This window comes from Camelus ferus, chromosome 2 (genome assembly GCF_009834535.1).
Source record: "Camelus ferus isolate YT-003-E chromosome 2, BCGSAC_Cfer_1.0, whole genome shotgun sequence".
Taxonomy (NCBI): domain Eukaryota; kingdom Metazoa; phylum Chordata; class Mammalia; order Artiodactyla; family Camelidae; genus Camelus; species Camelus ferus.
In genome coordinates, this window is record NC_045697.1 from 33,676,619 (window position 1) to 33,698,916 (window position 22,298).

The window sequence follows — 22,298 nt, forward strand, 5'->3', positions numbered from 1 at the left end:
AGCAGGACAGGCTGTGAAATTTTCTCTGACAAGCTGAAAAAGACTCAAATGAATAAAAGAGCAAACCACATGGACATTGGATGAAGATCATTCTGGAAAGAGGGAACAGCAAGCACAAAGACTCTGAGGTAAAGTCCTTCCAGCACGGAGTAACGGAGCAGATGGAGAACAGCACGTAAGGATAGAAACTAGTAAGTCTGGAGGCAGATAATGTAAGGCCTTTGGGCCAGAATAAGGATTTTTTATTTAATAGAGTGTGATAGGAATGCATGTGAGGGTGTTACGCAGAGGGTAATAGCGTATTTACATTTTAAATGGATCATTCTGTCTATGCATGAAGTACAGCTAAGTGGAGACAAAAGGAGACACAAGGGGTGGAAGGGTAAAGTATGCGTCCAGGCTACAGATGATGGTGGCCTGAATGAAGGAGGTAATGATAGAGATGGAGAGGTGGTCAAATTTAAAATAAATTTCAAAGGGGTAGAACCAACAGTTTTGCTGCTGTGGGATATGAAATGAAGAGTGATGTCAAGGGTGATAACAAAATGTTTGACCTGAGCAACTAGATGTTATCATTTACTTGAAGGGAAACACCATGGGAGAGATGGACTCGGTAGGAAAAAAAAATCAAGGATTCAAGTTTGGATATGTTAGGTTTAAGCAGACAGTTGGATATGGGTCTGAAGTTCAGGGGAAGGATTTAGGCCAGAGATAGAACCTGAGGAGCCTTCAGTGTCAGGGTGGTAATTAAAAGATCACCTAGAGAGGGAATGTTTCTAAAGAAGAGAAGAGGTCCAGGGACAGAGTCCTGGAACATCTCAATATTTAAAGTTAGAAGAGGAAGAGGAGCCAACAGAGAGGGTTGAAAGGGAGCAGCAATGAGACAAGGAGGAAATCAGGAGAAAGATGCCCCCAGAGCCAACTGAACAAAGTGTCTAGGGGGATGTACTTTGCTTTTTTTGTTAATTTTTTTTGTGGGGGAGGTTATTATGATTATTTATTTATTTTAATGGAAGTACTAGGGATCGATCCAGGATCTTGTACATGCTAAGCACACGCACTACCATTAAGCTATACCCTCCCACCTAGGAGAATGCACTTTGAATGGCACAACTATGTAAACTTTCCTTATCTCTGATCTCAGAGCCCTGAAGAAAAGACATTAGCTTATATCAAATTTGTTCTCCCCATACCTTTGAAATCTAGTAGACTAGTGAATACTGTGCTTTCCCATTACTGACTAGTTTGTTTAGCCCTGAGCACACTCTTGCTTCTTCCTCTTCTCCTCCAGCCTGAATTACTAGGGAAGGACACTGGATTCAGCACAAGCTGAAGAGACCACAGATTTTTCAGAATAACACATCCTGAAAGCCAAGCTTGATTGTGAGCATTGTAAAATCAAATTAAATTGCAGGCATGTTATTCTGATGCAGTGAAGAGAAAACGAATCTCAGACGCAAGTAGGTTTCTTTTGTTCCAGCTCTGTGCCAACAGACCTCTTATGTATTCGTTTATTTCCTTACTCTTTCACCCTATTCAGTTAAATTTATTTTTAGCTATTGCTGGGCATCCTTCAGGAGAGGCAAATACTAAGGACTATAATCGAGTATAACCCAAAGGTTCCAAAGAACAGCCTACTTAATGCATCAGTGTCAAAGGAAAGAACACCTTTCCTCCCAGCAGGGTCAAGGACTCCCTCTTGCTAACTCCAGTAGCCTGTGAGTCTCTCTGACTTTGATATTAACTACAGGGACTACTGATATTGCTGTTATAGATTACAATATAGCCTAAAGAAAAGAAAAGCAGTATCACACATGCTATTGAACTTCACCAGTATTTTTCGTAATATTAGTGGGGTAAGTCTATCAGGAATGTCACATGAGTTAATATAGGTAAACAGTATAAGTGGGAATCTTTTAAATCACTGTCATGTATCATCATTTCTATTATCCTTGATGGAACTTAGGATGAATCTTACAAGAGGTGTTTATTGGCTTGGCCGTGATACAGGAACTAAGGCCCACAAGGACAGGCATTCCTTGCATAGGAATTACTTTGGGGACTTGCCATCCATTTATATGGAAGGCAGAGCTTAGTGCACTTGAAGAGGTGATTTACTCAATAGTGCCTGACTCATCCCAAACTTTGCCCTTCTTCCCCATATCAATTATCATTATTAGAAAAAAAAAATGACTCCTTAGAAGGAGAGAAATCAAAGAACCAGAATAGGTCATTGTATTCCCAGACCACAAGTTATTTTGGTACGGTTTTCTTATTGTTGTTGTGGAAAAATTTTTATGGATGAATATGGTTGGTGAATGCCTAGTTAAATTTATTTTTCTGAATTTTTTTGTATTTGCCATTTTTAATGTGTAATTATAAATATTCACTTTCCTACATAAATGTATAGAGTTTTGTATTTTTCAAAAAAAGAGCTCCCCAAATTGCATAAGCTCCAATCTGCACCAAAACCTTATCTCCTTGAGGTAAAAGTATTCGTTAAAATCACATAGCTGGAAAACAATGCAAAGTGCATTTAAAGCTAGGGCTGCTTGGTCTCAAAGAACCACCTACATCATTCAAACATCAGTGTGAATGAATTTCATCTCCTCTTGAGAACAAATAATTTTGGAGGGGAAAGAAAATCAATGAGGCTTCTAGAGAAGGAGATAATACTAGGAACATAAAGAGGAGTCTAGAGGCAGCTCAAGTTAAACTACTCCTATTTCAAAATTTTGCCTAGACTTGTGCCATTGGCCTCCTGTTATAGGGCTGGCTAATAAGAATTATTTATTGAATGTGTATGAGTATGAACTTTTATTTTGTCCTTACTCATGCATTTCTGTAAACTTGACTATGGTTTCACAATCGACATGCTCATGAGATTGTCTTAAGGGGAAAAAGAAAAATCTGCAGTACACCTTTTGTTTATGGAAATCTCTATCTCAGAGGTACCAACCTACTTTTATTTTTGGATGTCTTTTATCACTGTGGTGGTTGGGCTATTGGTAAACGTACCCAGTGGCAATTTCATGACTTGCATACCCAATAAATGCAATAAATAATTAAAGCTAGTGTTAAGCAGGCTAATAAATCTACAGGATTGTTTCCTAAAATAATTACACTAGTAATATAAAAAAGTTACAGTAGGCAGATAGGCAAGGCAATCATACTTGAGATTTGATCATTCTTCTGAGATTCACAGCAGCTCTGCTATTACAGATAGTGGGAAAACCTCCCTTGAGGGACTGTTTTCCTGGTTCATTTTGTATCATGCTAGCACTGACAAAAAAAAAAAAAAAAAAAACTAAAAGCACAAGGTTCTATAATGGGAGTAATCCGCAACATACCTAATACATAGTTTTGGGCAACTGAATATTGTATTTTTTGCCAATAGCAAGCAACAGGCGCCTTTTGCTTTTATTAATGCAGTTCAGCTGACATGAGCGGACAGAATTGAAAAAGAAGGAGAATGTGCTTTATTATCTGTTGCCGAATTTCAATTTTCTCTTTCAAGTACAGTTGAATGCATTTTCTTTGCAACCCAAAGACAGAAGATCTTGATTACTGCTGCAAGAATAATCTCAGCATTTGTGTGAAGAAGATAGGGAAAATAAATAGTCTCTCTGGATGATGTGTCAGCTTGTGAACCTACAAAACAAGATATATTCTTGGAGGTAGGGAAATTAAATTAAGGTGAAATGGTAGACCCATTAAAATGACAATTGAGGGCTTATTTTGTGGGCCATGGCTGGCTTCCCAATTGTCCTTTGTCCTTAGCCTCACCTCAGGGGCGCAGACAACAGAACCAGAAACAAACAGGGTCAAGACAGGGGCAACTGTCTGGAAATACAGGTCATTCAAGCTGTGCGCCCTGACATGAACTGCTAGCTTTTTCGTAAAATTAAGTTTCCAACTCCCTTCTCCCTGCCTCCCCCTACCACCATTCGTCTCAGGTCTTTAGACTGAAGAGGAGGTAATATCTCCTCAGATTTCTTCTCATTTTTATCCATGTAAAAAAGATTAATTTAACACCACCTTGGTTGGGATTCTTTCTCTCTATATCAGGAAAATGCTGAGCAGAAAAATACCACTTGGACTTCTGCTAAGAAACAAAGTAGTTATTTGCCCCCTAGAAGACACTAATTTAGAAAACAGCCCGTTATCATCCCCTCTCAAATGATGAGGTTCAGGTCAGTCTACCCCAAAATATGCCACTTTGGCATATTGATTATTTTGAATTTATTAAAGTTACTTAAAAAACAGCAAGTGCAAGAAAGACATTCTGACTCTCTGTCCCCCCTGAAAGCAGGAAATAAATCTCCCATAAGAAAGGTATGCTCCCTGAACTAGGAGATAGAGAGACGCCCTAATCACCAGAGATAGGGAATTCAAAGCCAAGGAGGCTATATAAACAAAACTTGTTTCTACCTCACTAATTTCCTACCCCAGGCTCAGACTTCTTTTGTCTTGTCAATTCTTCACAAATTTGTTTTGTAAAGAAGAAAAAAAAATGTTGCCCGCCATTCCACTTCTACAAGGATCAAGCCATTAGACACTGCAGTTGCCACCAACAGTGCACCCTGAGGGAAGTTCAGGGTGGAGAATAACAGGAAGCATTCTGTGCTTTGGATATGCTGGTTTCTAGATAGTTAAGATACACATTCAAGGAAAAATTTCAATGACCCCATACTCTTCCATCTTTCCACGTATAGGAAAGCACTAAAATCATTAATTCAGGATGTCTGTTCTTTGTGATTAGCAATAATCTTTTTATGCTTGACTACAGGTTTTTCCCAGAAAAAAAAAGTTCATATGTATCCTGGCTCCTCCCTTACCTCTTAGGAGCAGCCCCTCAAAGCTATCTAAGAAGCTATCTTCTGGGCTATAGTCCTTAACAAAGTCTTTGAATAAAATTTAACTCATAACTTTTATATTGTGTGTTTTTATTTCAGTCAACAGTTTGGGCGATTATGAAGGGAACTAGAGCAGACTTCTCTCCTTTGCCTGACTTCTTTGAGGATCCAGAGCCTTGGTACCAGCAAGGGTCACTTGTGCAAGTCTACCTCCTCAGTGAGTCCAGATGATTGGGCAAATATCTCCTGTGTTAGATCTTCTACCATAGGCTGATGATCCCAAGTTTTACCTGGTTATGAATAAAAAGATACCTGACTCTTCAGTTGAGAGACACAGAAGATTTACCCAATTTAAAGATACTGAGGAGTCAATGTTCATAGCAGCACTATTTACAATAGCCAAGACATGGAAACAGCCTAAATGTCCATCAACAGATGACTGGATAAAGAAGATGTTGTATATTTATACAATGGAATACTATTCAGCCATAAAAACCAAAAACAATGCCATTTGCAGCAACATGGATATTCCTGGAGAATGTCATTCTAAGTGAAGTAAGCCAGAATGAGAAAGAAAAATACCATATGAGATCGCTCATACGTGGAATCTAAAAAAAAAAAAAAAAACATATATACTAAACAGAAACGGACTCATAGACATAGAATAAAAACTTGTGGTTGCCAAGGGGGCGAGAGGTAGGAAGGGACATTGATTGGGATTTCAAAATGTAGAACAGATAAATAAGATTATACTGTACAGCACAGGGAAATATACACAAGATCTTATGGTAGTTCACAGAGAAAAGAATGTGACAATGAATGTATGTATGTTCGTGTATAACTGAAAAATTGTGCTCTACACTGGAATTTGACACAACATTGTAAAATGACTATAACTCAATAAAAAATGTTAAAAAATAATAAAAATAAAAATAAAGATACTGAGGAGTGCCCTCCAGTTGAAAGAAACTGGGGAAAAATGCCACAGTTGAAAGATACTGGGATTTACTCAGTTGAAAGACACTATGTGGCAGGACTGGGTAATTAGGTAGGAAGCTGGCCTAACATCTTTCTTAAATGAGGAGCAGCAAAAAGCCAGCTTCCAACTAACACCCTTGCCAGATTCATGTATGATATGTACAAAACATATTTGCAAATACTTACTTAATTGAGAAATAAGGAAATCCCGCCTTAAATGTGGCCAAGATAGGACTCTTTTCACATTCCCTAACTGGTTTTTCTGTACACGGTTAGAGAAAGTTGGCTTGATAAAATATCTTTTCAGAATTCTGAGCTTAAAGGAACAAAAACCTTTCTAGGAGGGCTGGGGTTTCTCTCCCTGTGCCTTTGAGATGTAAATGTTCTACCTGATTTTCTTAGGCTGTTTGTTTTGTGTTTTGAGAGCTTGGTCTCTCCCATCTAGAAGGTACACATAAGGTGAACATTTGGCAGCCAGTTGAATAGACTGGGATTTTGAGCAGTCCCTTTGGGTGTGCCAGCTCTCAGGGCAATTTGTCATAAGGGGTCCCAGCCTATACAGGACCTCATTTCAACCTTCACTGTGTCCATCTGTACAATGAAGTTCCTTACTTTCTTAGACTATTTGGGGAGTAAACTTTCCATATCTCGTGAAGGCTGCATCCTCTGCACTCTCTTGTAGGGATGCTTCCTGTGCCTCATTGGTTTGAGTCACAATTAAGATACTAATCATACACCAGAAACTGACACATTGTAACTGACTGTACTTCAATTAAAAAAAAAATTTCCTTAAAAAAGATACTAATCCTCAATGGCCAGAGGATGGATCCTTTGAATTAGAACTACTAAACTGGTAAATTTCTAGAGATCTCATTATAAACAGCTGTTTTATTGGTACCTATGAGAAAAAGGTGTATACAAATAAATGTAATGGCTAACCTTAAAAACTCCCTTATTTTAAAACAAATGAAACAAACAAAAAAACGGTTTGGGAAGCCTCATTTTTGGTCTCAGCTTCCCTTCACTAGGTGTTACAGATATTAATAAAAACATTATTAATTAATGTTGATTAGGATAATTAAAAAAGGAGTAAGAGCAAACTGAGGGGAAAGTCAAGTAATTTCTTCCCCAAAAGTTGGAAATGTTAAAAGGACTCATCCCAACAGAATGAAAATCTTTTGATGGTTATTAAAAAATGAGATAAATAAAATGGACACTGATGGGATTAAAACAAATGTTGTGCTGCAACACTACCTAAGGCTGAATGGCCAAAGAGACTGCCTTTTGCTTCCCAATACTGAAGGGTCCCAAACAAATCCACTCTATTTACCTCAGTTTAGAAAAAATGTAAAAGGCTAGAAGAAAAAGTTACACTAAGATATCTGACCAGCAATTGCTTGGTGCAACAGTTAGGCCAATTAATCAAGTTAAAGATTGACAACAGGCCTGGATTCCTGGCTTGACCCCTCATTTAGGACCCCAATGTCTTATATACAAAAATAGGTAAAATGACCCAGGGATAAAAAGGAAAGTTTCTGAGACTCCTTGAAAGAACAAGACTTACCGACCGGGTCCAATTGGAGGCTACAATTAAGCTGTAAGAGTTGACAGAATTGAGATAGAAGTTTATAAAACTTGGTGTATTTTAATGGGTTTTATATAAGATGGTTAAATCTCTTTGGCCTAATTATATCGTGGGACAGACTAAGTCTCACTGGGGAATGCTCCCATGCCTGGAATTATAAGACAGGGCATATAAATCTGCCCCTCAGGCAAAATTAATTAAACATACTAAAGGAAACCAGTAGGATTACTTGAGCCCACACAATATGAAGTAAAACCTGGGGGCTAATATTCAGGGACTTATAAAGGTAATAATGGAAGTTTTTTTGTTTTTTGTTTTTTTGGCTCAGGGGTGAATTGTTCTGGGTTTAACTTGTATGCTCATAAAGAGGACCTCTGTTGAATGCCATGTGCAAACTTTTGAAGACATGATAAACTGGACTCTAAAGTTCTAAAACATAGAAATCTTGATTTTCAGTTTAATTGCAAATATTCTCACTGATATAAAGAAGCCAATTAAAGAAAATGTAGTTGGGTAAATCAATTTTTTTTATATCATTTAGATGGCAAATCAGTTCTTTGGGGAATTAAAAGCAACTGTCTTTGTCTTGCAAATCTCTACAAATAAGAAATGTAAATCCAAGACCCAAAGACCTGAGATTGAGCCTACTTAACTCAATCAGGTAGAACCTGAAACCAAAGGGAAAAAAGAGCGAAAGAGATTTTTTTTACAAGTACAAATTACTGGAAAGTCTCCCTTGCCCAAATCTAATACACAGCTTACTCAAGAATTTATCAGCGACAAATACAAATCCTAAAAGTCTTTTCCACAAATGGGAAAAAGCCTTAGTCATCTGAGCAAACAAACATAACTTATTCCAATTGTTATTTATATTTATAAACTAGTAAGTTTATACTGTAATTGTAATACCTGATTCATGACTAAGTTTTAAAACGAAGCTATGAAATCTCTAGTCAGGTCCATTTATATGTCTATGTGTACATTATAAAGAATCTTTTTACTTCTGGATAGTATTATGAAAATTAATTTATAATAGAGCTCTACTGAATTAACTTAAAAGCACTTATAAATTAAATACTTCTAAATGTAATAGAAACTAACCCAAATGAATTTCAAGTTCACATGATCTGGGAAATATTCAATATTAAATTAATATTTGGTGTGAAAGTTTAAGTTTGTTGGTTTAATTAATAAAAACATGTCTTACTTTTATTGTATCTGGGTTCACTAAAATCAAATAAGGTTATGTTATCTCTGTTACAAAATTTATCAGCAAAAAAATAGCTTGGAATGACAGCTGACTTGGTCTAAGGTATCACAAAATCTTCATGTGTAATCTAAACATAATTGTTGGGAACAAGTGAATAAATTGTGAAGGAAAAGCCAGGCTGGTCTAACAAGATAACTCACAAGTCTAGGAATGTAAAGGAGAGGTTGGGCTGGGCTAACAAGATAACTCACAAATCTAAGTATGGGAATACTGATCTGAGTTCTGCTGGACTAACTTGTAAATCTAAGTTAATTAGTGTTGGTTTGCTGTTCATGTTTTTTTGCTAGCCAGCTGGATTTTCAAAGATATATATCTGGCTTTGGAATGTTGCTTTGCTGCCTCCCTGCCTCCACTTTTGTAATAATGATGCTGCTAAAGCTGTTCCATGCCTATTGGCCAAATACCCCAAGCTTGTACTTTACCCCATAAAACCTCATGCGCACGTCTTGGAGGTGCTCAGAGCTTCGGAGCAGAAGCCCCTCTGAGCCCGCCGGCGTAATACATCTGAGTACTCCTACCCTCCGAGTGGTGCTTGTTTCTTGGCTGGCCTGTCGTTTCCATAACAAAATAAGATATAAATGGGGTAGAAGCTTTTAGATTAACTTGTTAAGAATAATTATGTCTTATAGCATGATAATTTCTCCAGAGTTTTGGTAACTTGAAACTTTGGAGTTCTGCTAATTTAAGTTAAATGATGGGAATTTATTAAATATTTAGATCATTCTAAAATAAAATAAGATACTGATACATTAACTACTAAACACAGGCTTCCTTTTAGAGAGAAACAAATGATATTCAGGACTATTAATAAGAATGTTTGGTGCCACACTGAAAATTTTTCATTAAAAAAGCACATTTTAGAAATTATAAACAGTATTTATAAGTTTATCAATGTACAGAATGCTAACGTAAAAAACAGTTCATAAATGTTTACTTCTTCATTTTCACTAGAAACTAAGGTTTTTAAAAGCTAAGAATTCCAATTAATATATGTAGTTAAAACTACCAGCATTACTAATGAAACATATGTATATGAAAGGACGAAAGATATAAGGAATGGAAACACATTTTTTAAGGGAAAAGAAAATAATTTTGTCCTGGAGAGAGGAAAAGAAAGGAAAGCATAGGACAAAATCCAAAGTTAAAAAAAAAATTATAGAAAGTTTGTGGGAAAGGGACTCTGAGAAGAGTTTTGTGCATGGTCAGGACTGACTAAGATTAGAACAGAATTTAATTCAGTAAATAAATTTTAATATTAAAAGTGATCTGGTGCAAAACTAGAATTTGTGTTAAGAGAGCAATTTTCTGGGAATATTGATTTGCTTTTGGTAACAGATTGTAAAGTTTGTTTTTAACCTCAAGTAAGCTGTTGTAACTTTCTGTATTTATCTTTAAAATCTTTTATTGTCACTTTGGTTGAGCAAATAAGCATTTTTTTCACATTGACCTATGATCCCAATTGACCAAGTATTTTAAAACCTTTTCATATCTTTGACAAAATTCCTCAAATCAAATCCTAAATGAAGATCTTTTGACCTCTAGCTAACTTTAGAATGCTTCAGAGGGCCCCTGATACATCCCAAAGAGAGACATTAAACTAAGTAGGTTTATTTGATATGTTAAATTACATGGGAAACATTGTCAAATAAATGGTAATAAATCTTCTTAGGTTATACTGTATGGGTAAAGATATATAGGTAAAAATATATAGATATCCTAGAAATTATATGGAATTCCTAAAAATCTGATATGTCCTGATATATTATCAGTCATAACTATAGTTATTATCTTAAAAATGCTGTATGCCACAGAAATGTTTGTCAATTGCATTGTAATTGCAGATCTTTAACCATGCTATTTGAAGTCTTTCATCATTTACAGATAGTTATTGTTTTACTCTGATGCTTTTACAAAAATGAAGATCTTCATAAAAAGATTCATAAAAAGGATTTTTTAACAAATACAGGTTTGTGATGATTTTTAGATCATCACTGAACTGGGTAAGAAATTCTACAACTCTAATGGAAAACCTGATGGCTTCAACTAGACCAATAAAAATTAATTATATGGACTGAATGAATTTATAAATATGATTTATAATTTTACAACTTTTTAATCTGAAATATTACTGGCCCTTAATCTCTGTTTTCCAGAAAATTGTTCCTCTTACACTATGACCTACAGCAAGTCGATAATGTATACCTTTATAAATGAAGATGAAACATTTATCTTTTTCTCTCTACCTGAGCCCTCCAGAATTTGGCTTCTCCAGCTGGCTCCCCTCTAGCCTTGATGACTTACCGAAATTCAGATTGCAACCAGTTATACTAATCATTGTTTTAATTTATTCTCTTTATTGTTTTTAAACTGTTTATGCTTTGTCTCTCTCTCTGCTGTACTATGACCTTATCAGTGTTACTAGCTATATCACTTATATCTTGTCTGTTTTATAAGATTGCTGTCTCTTGGATTACCTGATGTGTAACCAGACCTCCCACAAAATTAATGCTGGCTAAACATCTTGAGGCAACTGATCGCATATACGGCTCTATATAAAATTAATTGTAGTAGTGCAACTCTAGATATGGGAAGAAGCAACAAGGGAAAACATCTCCTGGATCATAATGGACTAGTAAGACAGGTGTCCTAGAGAACTTTTGGTTATTAACAGGGTCTAATCGGGATACAGCACATGAATAACCTATCACAAGATCTTCCCCTAACTTAGGAGTGTTACTAGGGCCCTGAGACAAATTATAATCATGAAATGCTCCCCAAACCTTGGTCAAATTTATGACCAACAGGGGGCATTGTAAAGAAAAGGTGTTGCCTGCCATTCCAGTTCCACAGGATTAAGCCATTAGCCACTGCAGTGCCCACTGACAGCTCACCCTGAGGGAAATTCAGGATGGAGAAAAGCAGGACACATTCTGTGCTTTGGATATGCCAGTCCCTACAGAGTTAAGATACACATCTAAGGAAAAATTTCAATGACTCGATATTCTTGCATTTACCCATACATAGAAAAGCACTAAAATCATCAACTTGAGATGTCTGTTCCTTGTGACTAGCACTTATCTTTTAATGCTTGAATACATGTTTTTCTCAAAAAAAAAAAAAAAGTTCATATATATCTTGGCCCCTCCCTTACCTCTTCAGAGCTATCTGAGAGGCTGTCTCCCAAGCTGTAGTCCTCAGGAACGAACCTGAATAAAAAGTAACTCACAACTTTTATGTTGTGCGTTTTTATTTCAGTCCATTTTCTGTGTCTAACAGGTAGAAAAGCTGCCTGCTTTGGTCAATTCTTTGGGTTTCATATCTTTGGGGCGTATATGTACAAAATTAAATTAAATTTGTTTTTCTCCTGTTAATCTCTCTTTTTTCATGGAGGGTGTCTCAGCCAAGAACGTAGAGGTGTAGATGGAAATTATTTTTCCTCTCCTACAGTTTTCTGTTTACTCAAGCACCCTTCGGGATAACCTCTATGGCTGCCAACTCAACACTGCCCTCCTCTTACCACCCACACTGCTCCCCTTCTTCCCTCTCCACTGCTCAAACTCAATAGCTCATTCACAAGTTCTCTGACAAATCATTTTGCAATAATGGAGGTGGTGCAAGTTTGCATAGGTGTAAGAGTTCAGGCCTCCTCATTTCATACTCACCTCATCTTGGGTAAGACTTTAAACCAGAAGATTAATTAGGATTTCTCAGACCTCATTTTCTTTCACTTCACATCAAAATTTGATATAGCTCATCACGTGGAGTATAAGCCTGACAGTTTTCTCTTTTTTGTAACACAGGTGCCTGCCTTAGGCTTGGCTGCCCTTGCTTCTACTTCAAAAAGGCATCCTCTTCGTAGACGGATATTGCCTTCCACTTTACACCCACACCGCCAGCCACATTACCAGATAAAGAGCCAGGCCTCACTGCAGGCGCCTTTGTTTTGAAGATCTCCATTGATTTGGATAATTGACCATTTGGGCCTCTTTTTTTTTTTTTTTCTCTCTTCCTGTACTTTAAACTCCTGCTCTTATATTAAAATTCAGCGCTAAAGAGTGAGCCTACAAAACCCTAGGCACCCACCCTCCACCCCAGTAACAGCAGAATCCCAAACCCATGTTCTTTCCCTCTCTCATACCATACCCTCACTGTGTAACCCAGGTGTGCATGTAATTTCCAAGACCTGAAAGTAATAAACCTGTTTTTTCAGTTTCCTGAGTTATTGCTGAAGATATCTTGCAATCACAATAATAACCACAAAGGCCCATCCAGCCAAAATACTAGTTACAGACAGGCAAAGAACAGCACACAACAACACATTAACTTGACATCACAATTTTTTAAACTTCTCTAACTATACTGGCCATATTCTTTGACCTTCACCTCTCTGTTTTTCCTCCTAACCATCTATGAGCTATTATTCTAAGATATACTCTTTAGCCTTACAACTCAGAAGGCTTACTCACTCTCACAACTGCTATTACCTTTAGGTTGGTGAAATCTAAACCTTTATCTCTTGCCTAGAATTTCAGTAACATATGTGCAATATCTATATAAGGATTTTTCTCCTGTATATAGCCACTGGCCAACATTCAAATATGCAGAAAGACAAATTTGCCACTTTTCTGTCTAAATTTATATACTTTTTCCCCCCAAATCTTGAAGTTACCTCTGATTTACCTCTTTCCTCCCATTCATAAATTGTCTAGAAGAACTGCTGATTCTTCTTTTGAATTCTGTGTTCAAAAAGCCAAAATTAAATTAAATGTTATCATGATTTATTGTTTAGATTATTCCAGTATTTCCCTAATTGGTCTTCCCAACTCAAGTCTCTCTCCATTCAATTTACCAAAGACCAGCTTTCCTAAAGTACTGGTTTTCATTCTTTCACTTTCTGGTTTAAAATCTCTCTTGAGCCTACATTACTCATAGCATCTATCTTAAACTCTCCAGTCTAACCTGATAGGTTCATTGTTAACAACATATCTCCTTCCATTCTTTAATCATAGATGTAATCAGTGAATCACAGTGTACTGTAAAAAATACTGTAAAAACACACACACAAAAGGGTTGCTCACCATTTTTCATTTATTGCTTTATTTCTCTATACTTGGAGAAAAAAATTATGTCCTCAAGAAATGGTCTTAGTTTATATTCATTTCCATACCTGGTATGCTGTCTTCTTTCTTTACTTCTTATAAAAAAGCAAGGTCTAAATCATGTACCAACTCTTGACTAAATAGTGTCAATCCTCCAACCTGTATTAATCCTTCTCCTTTTTCAACTATATCACTGTACAATATCCTATATTCCACTTCACCTGAAGCAGCTTTGTCTTTCTTGCTAGGTATTATGATACCTTATCTATTTGAAAAATTGTCATGGTATTAGACAAGGATAAGATGAATTTGAATCCTTATAACCAGAATCTAAAAGATGAATTAAGAAAGGCAAGTGAATAAGAGATAATCTCCCAACTATTGGATTTAGCTACTAGTAGGGAAACAAAGTCTTGGTGACTTAGAATGCATAAAATTCACTGTGATAAAGCTGTGGAGAGAACAGAAACCTAAGTGCACTCCCAGGAAACTAGCAAAGGTGTGTGTGTGTGTGTGTGTGTGTAACATCTGAACAGGTGCGTATGCGTTTGTGGTGGGTGGGGGTACTTTTTCACCAAGGAGGGAGAGAAAGTGATTTGTGAACCAAACAGTGGCCTTCCATGAGGGAAATGTAGATTCCTCTCTGCAGACTTCCAGGCTCATGACAGACACCATCCAATCTAAATTTCAACCACATATTCATTTTATAAGTGAAATAAATTAATTTAAAAGTAATTTCCATTTTAATAGTTCCTTCTGCAACATGGATATAGGCATCTTTAAGATCTTAAAATAATAAGCATAATAATTATTATAATAGCTATCATTTGTGAAGGATTTGTTATGCATCGAGTAGACTATGAACATCTTTACACAGCAGAAATGACAGAAAAATTATGTAATGAATGTGTGGAGAAATAAAACATTCCCAGATTTTTCATTGTTCCTATAAAAAGTCCAAGCTTCCTGCAACATGGAAATTTATTCACTAAGAAGTTACAGAATCTTTTCTTTCATTTATCTTAGAAACATTTTCATCTATCATAGGATTAAATCTGTAGCCATTTGTTTCCCTAATGATGGTACTAAATTGCTCTGATACAAAAGGATAATGAAACTTATCTCCTCCAAAGCCAAAAAGTTACATCCTAAGATAGGTACCTAAGCACTGGGTGAAAGTACCGAGGGGACTATTCCTAGGTACTTACATTTCAAGGAGGAATGAGACCCAGGACTTAGAGGTATCTCTCAGTCTGAGATACACAAGGCTGTTTGACTTCTGGGGAGATTTTATTTACATCCCAAAGTATTCTGGTTATGAAACAGGGCATCATGTTTCCAAGGAGACTCTTTCAGGAGAGAAGCAAGACAGCTACTTCCTTACTTCTTGGTAAGTAGAGAAAAAAAAGTTTTTTTCACGTTCTTTGCCAATGGTCAGACAGTTTGGCTACTTGAGTAGAGAGTACAGGCTCTCGCTGTGTCACCACAAATGTAAGGCCAGGGGCTGGAATAAGGATGGTGCTTTTACTATAAATAAAAACCTATCATTGATCCAAAACATCCAAGTGCTCATTCAGACTAAAATTAATAAAGATGAGTATTAAAAACCCAAACCCTAACATGATGTGAACTTTACAGTCTTGGCAGTTCTAAAAACTCAGGTGTACAATATATAATTAACTTTATTTCTACATCTCACTATTTCTGCTTCTAATAACTTTGCCTTACACAAAATTTCAATCTTGGTTTTTAAATTTAGACTTTCCTGTAATTTCTGCCTCTGGTTTGAGAAAAAGTCTATGTACATTAAGGCATCAGGGGTGGTATGCATGTGATCTTTGCTCATTTTTCTGAAGATACCTTGTGGAGCTATAACTTGTATATTCCTTCCACACAGCCATTAAAAATAGATTGCTATTGGAACATGTATTGAATGTACTGAATGGTGATGTCCTCACTGATTTGATTCCCACCTCAGTTATGACATATAGTCTAGCATCTGAATTCTAGATTCAGTTCAATCACCCTATTGTCCTCTCCAACTCACCTTGATGGAGTTGGAAGTGAAGAAGGTCAATAACTGGCACTCCTACCCAATTATTGAAGAATTATGAGATACATATTAGTTGCCCTATTAGGAGATCCAAACATTACCTATGTGTCTGATTAAAGCAGACAGTGGAAAGTGTGGTTTATCTATTAACGTATTTTCTAGTACTGAATCTGAAATTACGCAGTTTCCCTTTTAACCTTAGCAAGATGGTAAGGGGACAGTCCTTCTTCCCCTCTTGTAAAATGGGAGAACAGAGCAGCTTCCTGAGGACAGTTCAACCCCAAGGGGGAGAAATAGGGGCTCCTCGTTTCTTCTTCTCAATTCAAAAATCAGTAACTCCCTGAACTACTTAGGTAGAAGTTAGGTTGAGTGGCCAGACATGTTATAACAATGGATTTTACACATAAAGAAATATCAGAAGTGAGGAGGAAGCATTCTACAATCCCTCTCGTACACCAATATTCTCCAGCATTCTGCTCTCCTAAACCACTGGGCTTAATCATTAAGCTTCAGCTCAGCCAGGGGAGTGGCTTCCCCCCAGAGAAAGGAATCCGTAGCCTATAAAGACATTCCCGCTCCCACCAGTGAGTTACCTATCCTACCTATGACTTTGGGTATCCAGATGTTGACAAATGTCTTCTACTTCCTCAGTCAGAGGCATTCTCAATGCCTGAAATGGGTATAGTTCCTTCAAGAATTCATAAACTGTATCACGTCAAAGTCAGGTTTTTACTAACTACATTTGGACTAAAGAGTCCAAAGAATACTCATCTGGAAAAGGATAAAGTTGAATCTATATCATACTCCATGACCACTGATAAACTAAAAAGGAATCAAAGATTTAAATGTATAAAGGAAAAACAAATGCAACCATGAAAGTACTAAAAGGAAAAAATTCCTTTATAAACTTGGAGAAAATTTAAATATGACTCAAAACTCATAAAAGAAAATACTGATATATTTTACTACATTAAAAAAATAGGCAGGGCTAAAAGACAAATGACTGGTATGGGAAGAAAAACTTGAAACTCTCATTACAAACAAAAGGCCCATGTCCCTCATATAAAAGAAGCAGCTAGATACCTAACAGAAACAAAACACTAAAAGCGCCCTAGAAAATGAGCAAATGAGAGCCAGTTAGTTCACAGCAAAAAAAAAATCCAAACGTCCCTTAAACAAATGGAAAGATATTCAACTCATTTGTATCTTATTACTAAATAATAAATAATAATAATATTTTTTACCTATCAAGCCAGTAAAAATCTAAACATTTCATAATACTCTGCTGATGAGGCTATGATGAAGTGCATTGCAAGCAGAACGCAAAATGGTAAAAGACTTATGGAATTTGGCAATATATAAACAATACTACATACGCATTTATCTTTTGATCCAGCAATTCAACTTCTCAGAATTTTTTCTACAGATACATCTGCCAAAAATGACAAGCACAGAAGTTTATTACCACACTACTATTTTAATTATAAAAGAATGTAAATCACCCAGATGTCCATTAACAAGGGACTATTTAAATAGGCTATGATATGTTCACATAAAAAAATTAATACTATGTCAGTATTAATACTTTATACAATGAGAAGGAATGAGAAACTCCTGACACGCTGACATGGAAATAGTTCCAGAGTATGTGCTAAGAGAAAAAAACAAGGTGCAGAATAGTGCACAAAGTTTGATTTTTTTTGTAGTGAAAAGAAAAAATTAAGAACATATATTCATATTTGCATGCATTTGAATTTTTTAAATGACACAGGAGGCATACATAACATAGAACCTGCTGAAGAGTTTACCTCACTTGTCTAACTCAAGCCAGACTGCCTGGATCTATCTCTACCACTTAAAGTTCATTAAACTTTTTGATCCTATCTACAAATTGGGAATTATAGGAATTCTTACCTCACAGAGTTCATACACAAAATAAATTGAGTTTACGCTCGCAAAGTACATAGGATAGTATTGGACATATATAGAAGTGTTTGTTAAACAATAGGTAAAATAAGTAAATAAATAAAACTTAGGGGTATAAGATTTATCAATGTATATTTTTTAATATCACATTTGTTCTTGAAATATTAGCTTTGGAGTTTTGGGTGTATGGCTCAAAAACAATAGTAATTAATATGTAAACTTAAAACTGGCCCTATACCCATGATATTTAAATACAAGACATTCCCAGATTCTAGAATAGGTATCTCCCATAACATTGTGTTCTTAGAAACCAGAACTGAATGTTACCTAAAGGGAGAAGAGGGCCTGGAAATTTTCTTGGTTTCAGTTTCATCAGGATGCTTGTCAGTTTGTGTGAGTAGCACAGATTCCAGAAAACTTTTATTAATACATTAATTCTGACACTTTGAATTTATCGTATCTGCGAGCAAAACACACTTAGCTTACTGTTGCCTCTCTTAAACAATGACATTTGAGATATTTCCACTATTCAGAAAAGTTTAAAAGTCTGCATTCAGGATCACCAGATTTTGTTTGAAGTACAATTTCTTTCCTCTGCAACATATTTAAAAAATCTCTTCATTTCCATTCCCTCCTTTAACTCCCAGTTCCTGGCGCTCCGGTACAGCTGGAAGTGGAGACTCTCTTATGAAACAAGGCCTCCTGTCTCCAGGAAGCAGATATTTTCAATCCTATTCCACAGTGGCTCCTCGCACTGCCTCTTGTGATGGAATTGCTAAATTGGTGAAACCTGCCTCTCAAGGAGGGCTTTTCTTATTTCATTAGTTTCGGCTGGAAAAATCACTCTCAACAGATTCCTGAACTGAAGCTACCACTGACGCTCCTGCAGCCTGAGCCCCTAGGAGCCCACTGAGAACTAATACTGCTTCTATAAGCTCTTGTAGACAGTGTCTTTCATCACTGAACTGTTCAGACCTTGAGTAGCATTTTCTCCTGCTACATATTTTTCTGCAGCAATGAAATGTGCCTCTAGTTTTTATTTTCTTCTACCCTTCTCCTACATCTTTCAGAAAATTTTAATTTTTTAAGCATTCAATCTGTTTAGGAAGTTGAGTTTCTTATTAATTTGGTCTCTTCTCCAAAACAGAGTTATTATCCCTGCTTGTTGGAAATAAATACTTGCCTTCCTTTTCATCTTTTCTAGACATCAGGGGTTTTGGGGGTTTTTTTCCCCCCTAATTTTTCCCTCTATTTCTTGAATTCCAGAAATCATTCCTACCATCAATGATGAAATCACTAAATTCTGAGTTTACTAAAAGTATCTACTATTTAAACAAATCTCTCCTCCTCCACTTCCCTGAGATGGATAATTCCACATTTCTCCCGTCAGACAGGCATTAAGTCCCTTCAAGCTTAAACTGAACTTATGATCTCACCTTGCTCCTTTCAGTATGCTTTATCTTGCTGAGACTTGTCTTGAGTCCTAATGTTTGGGCACGTTCCTTAAGCATAAACTATATACCTCTCTACAAACCTACAAGGACTATATTACCTGAAAAATCACCTAATGATACTTGTGTATTCTACAGATCTTCCTAGTATTCCTCAATCTTTAAAATGCTGTTCTAGTTCATTTTACATCATTCCTCATCTGTGACCTCTCAATAGTTTCCTGTTTCTTGACTCTCTTTGAGGTAGTCATTCCCTTTGAGATCTTGCCTCTTTCTGATTAATTTGGGACCTGGGACCCTATTTCAATCTAATAACAACTAAACACCTCTCTTTTCCAATACTCTGTTGTATAGCATTTAGATCCCCTTGAATCTCCACTACTCTCTTATGTCTACTTGAACTTCAAAGGGTTATTTTCCATGTCACCTTTGTGATTTCATCCCCTAATTTCTCAAGTTTTCTTCTAAAAAAGTTTTATTTTCCTCCAGCCTATTTTTTTCCTTTGTTTCTATTTTCCCATTGTTCTATATTAAGCTGAAGCACAAGTTTTAAATTACTCTAATACCTTAAACTCCTAAGCAAAATCAATTATTAGAACCAGAGCATTCCAAACACAAGCCTTTCCGACTTGCTTTCCTACCAACTGTTTTTGCAATAATTTTTTTGAGTTATTTCTCATTCTAAATTAAAGATGAAAGTATATGCTCTTAATAGTAAGGGTAAATTTGATATCCATTATCCATTTGATCATGGATGGAGTCACAGTTTGAATCTGGGCAGTGAACAGTCACCGTCAGAACATATGAAATTATCAAATTCAGAGCCACCTGAGATCAAGAGGAAGGAGCAACTTTTAAAGGTACAAACAAGTCACATGACTCTGAGATTTGTCCCTCCAACATTTTCTCTTGACTCTGAAGGGGAATCAAAACAATTTCAAAGATAATCAGAATTTCAGCAGACTTTCTCTGCCAACAACCTAAACCTGGCACTAAATATGTCCTGCAGGTACTGCTGGAGACAGCGGAAACACTTTGAGACCTAAAAAAGGCTGGTACATGAAAAGAGTCTCTAGAATCAAAACCTTGAGACTCAGATAAGGCTACTTAGAAAAAAAATCACGTATGCAGAGTTTAAGGTCCAGCAGCAGCAACTATTTGGCTACGACACATTTAATAAGGAAGACTCAGCAGTCCTGGTCAGAGTCTGCTTGCTCAAAGCTTGCCTGCCTTTGCTGACAGCCCAAAGCACACAGACTAGCGTCTATAAAAACGGGCGTTTGTTCATACAAAAATAGCCACTCTCCTATGGACGAAACTGCCATAAGCTGCAACAACCCACTACAGCTGAAAATACGTGGTCAGGCCTAGACCAATACTGTCAAAGCTTCACAGCTTTCACTTTAGCCACGCCAGAAGCTTTACTCCACAAACACTCCACGACAGGAACGAAACGAAAGGAATTCCGCTTTTTCGTTTTCCCTTTATTCTCTATTTGCTAGATGTCTGGGTGTGAGGAGGGTCCCATAAGTAACATCTCTCTTTTCCCCTGAGAGAAATACAACAAGAAAAGGAGCAGGAAAACAAAAAACAATTTCCTCTGAACCGCTAGAGAAGATACGGGAGGCTGTGGCTTATAACTGCAGGTTTACTGACACTGAGATCCAGAACTAGACAGACTTACCAACCACGGCACAAACCGCCTCCAACGGAAGGTGACGCAGAGGCAAATTCGGCGCCGTCACCTTCACAGCCCGGCAGGCGGAGTCAAGTGGGCACTTCCTAGGGAATAGCTCCTCCCTAAGCGGAAAGGAAGGGGCGGGTCACGCACGGGGGCCGTCCTCTTTCTGAATTAGCCAATCAGATAACGGACTGCCGCCTCCACGGGAAGAAGTGAGAAGACAGAGAAGCGGTAGGCGTGTTGTTCTTATGTGTTCCCCCACAGTGAAGGAAACAGATTTGGGAGTAAGTGTTCCGTTAATATAATGCATAGTCTCTGATCTTTACCTTCCTTGTCACAGCAAACTTTTGGCAAACTCTGTTTTGTTCTCTCTGTTACATCTTTTTTCTTTTTTCTTTTTTTCTTTTTTCCTTTTTTCTCTTTTTTCTTTTTTCCTTTTTTCTTCTTTTTTTTTCTTTATTTCTCTCTCTTTTTTTCTTTCCTACTGAAGTATAGTCAGTTACAATGTGTTAATTTCTGGTGTACTGCATAATGTCCCAGTCATGTATGTGTGTGTGTGTGTGTGTGTGTGTGTGTGTGTGTATATATATATATATATGTGTGTATTCATTTTCATATTATTTCTAATTAAAGGTTATTACAAGATACTGAATATAGTTCCTATATACAGTGGTTAACATTTGCATATCTCAAACTCCCAGATTTATCCTTTCCCACCCCCTTTCCCCTGGTAACTATGAGATTGTTTACTATGTGAGTCTGTTTCTGTTTTGTAGATGAGTTCATTAGTGTCCTCTGTCTTAATCCCACTTGGTCACAAGGGAGCTTTGAGATTGCCTGAAACCACAGAGGAAGCTACAAGTCTTGTAGTGTATCTGACTTCTCCTAAGCATGCCAGGTTGTTAATTATGGTAACCATAGAATGTTTTCCAAACTGGGATCCTTGAAAGTGAAAGGGAGCCATAAAATTTATTAAAATTGTAAGTTTTTGAGATTTTATATTGGTGGATTTATAAAAAGCGTAATTCAAAATTCATTTTGTAAAATAAAATTATATAAAATTAAAATAACTATATTTAGGCAAAAACTTTAAAATGTCTTCATAATGATAAATGAACATTAAAAATAACATAGAATGATCATTCTTGGCACATGTTGATGTATTTTAAACAATGTTTTGGCCTTAATTGTCTGTAATAATGGGTCACAATATTTTTCTGAATTTTTTAATATGGTATTATTGTTTTTAATTTTTTAATTGCCCAGAGTCTTCTCAAATATGTATTTTATGGTTGATATATGGGAAAATTTGATACCTTCCCTTCACTGTTAACTGTAGATAATATTTTAAATTAAGAAAATAAACACAGAAATTATGCTCAACAGACAATCTCATTTC

The 22,298-nt window shown here is 36.5% G+C and overlaps 1 protein-coding gene across 1 annotated transcript in view; it reads right to left on the reverse strand.

Moving 5' to 3' along the window:
- The window catches only part of LOC102509421 (cytochrome c oxidase subunit 7B2, mitochondrial), a 112,515-nt gene extending 91,295 nt beyond the window's left edge, over positions 1 to 21,220 (reverse strand). The window contains exon 1 of the mRNA XM_014558125.2: positions 20,903 to 21,220. The gene's annotated coding sequence lies outside the window, so the exon portion shown is untranslated. The remainder of the gene's footprint in view (positions 1 to 20,902) is intronic.
- Positions 21,221 to 22,298: the final 1,078 nt, after the last annotated feature.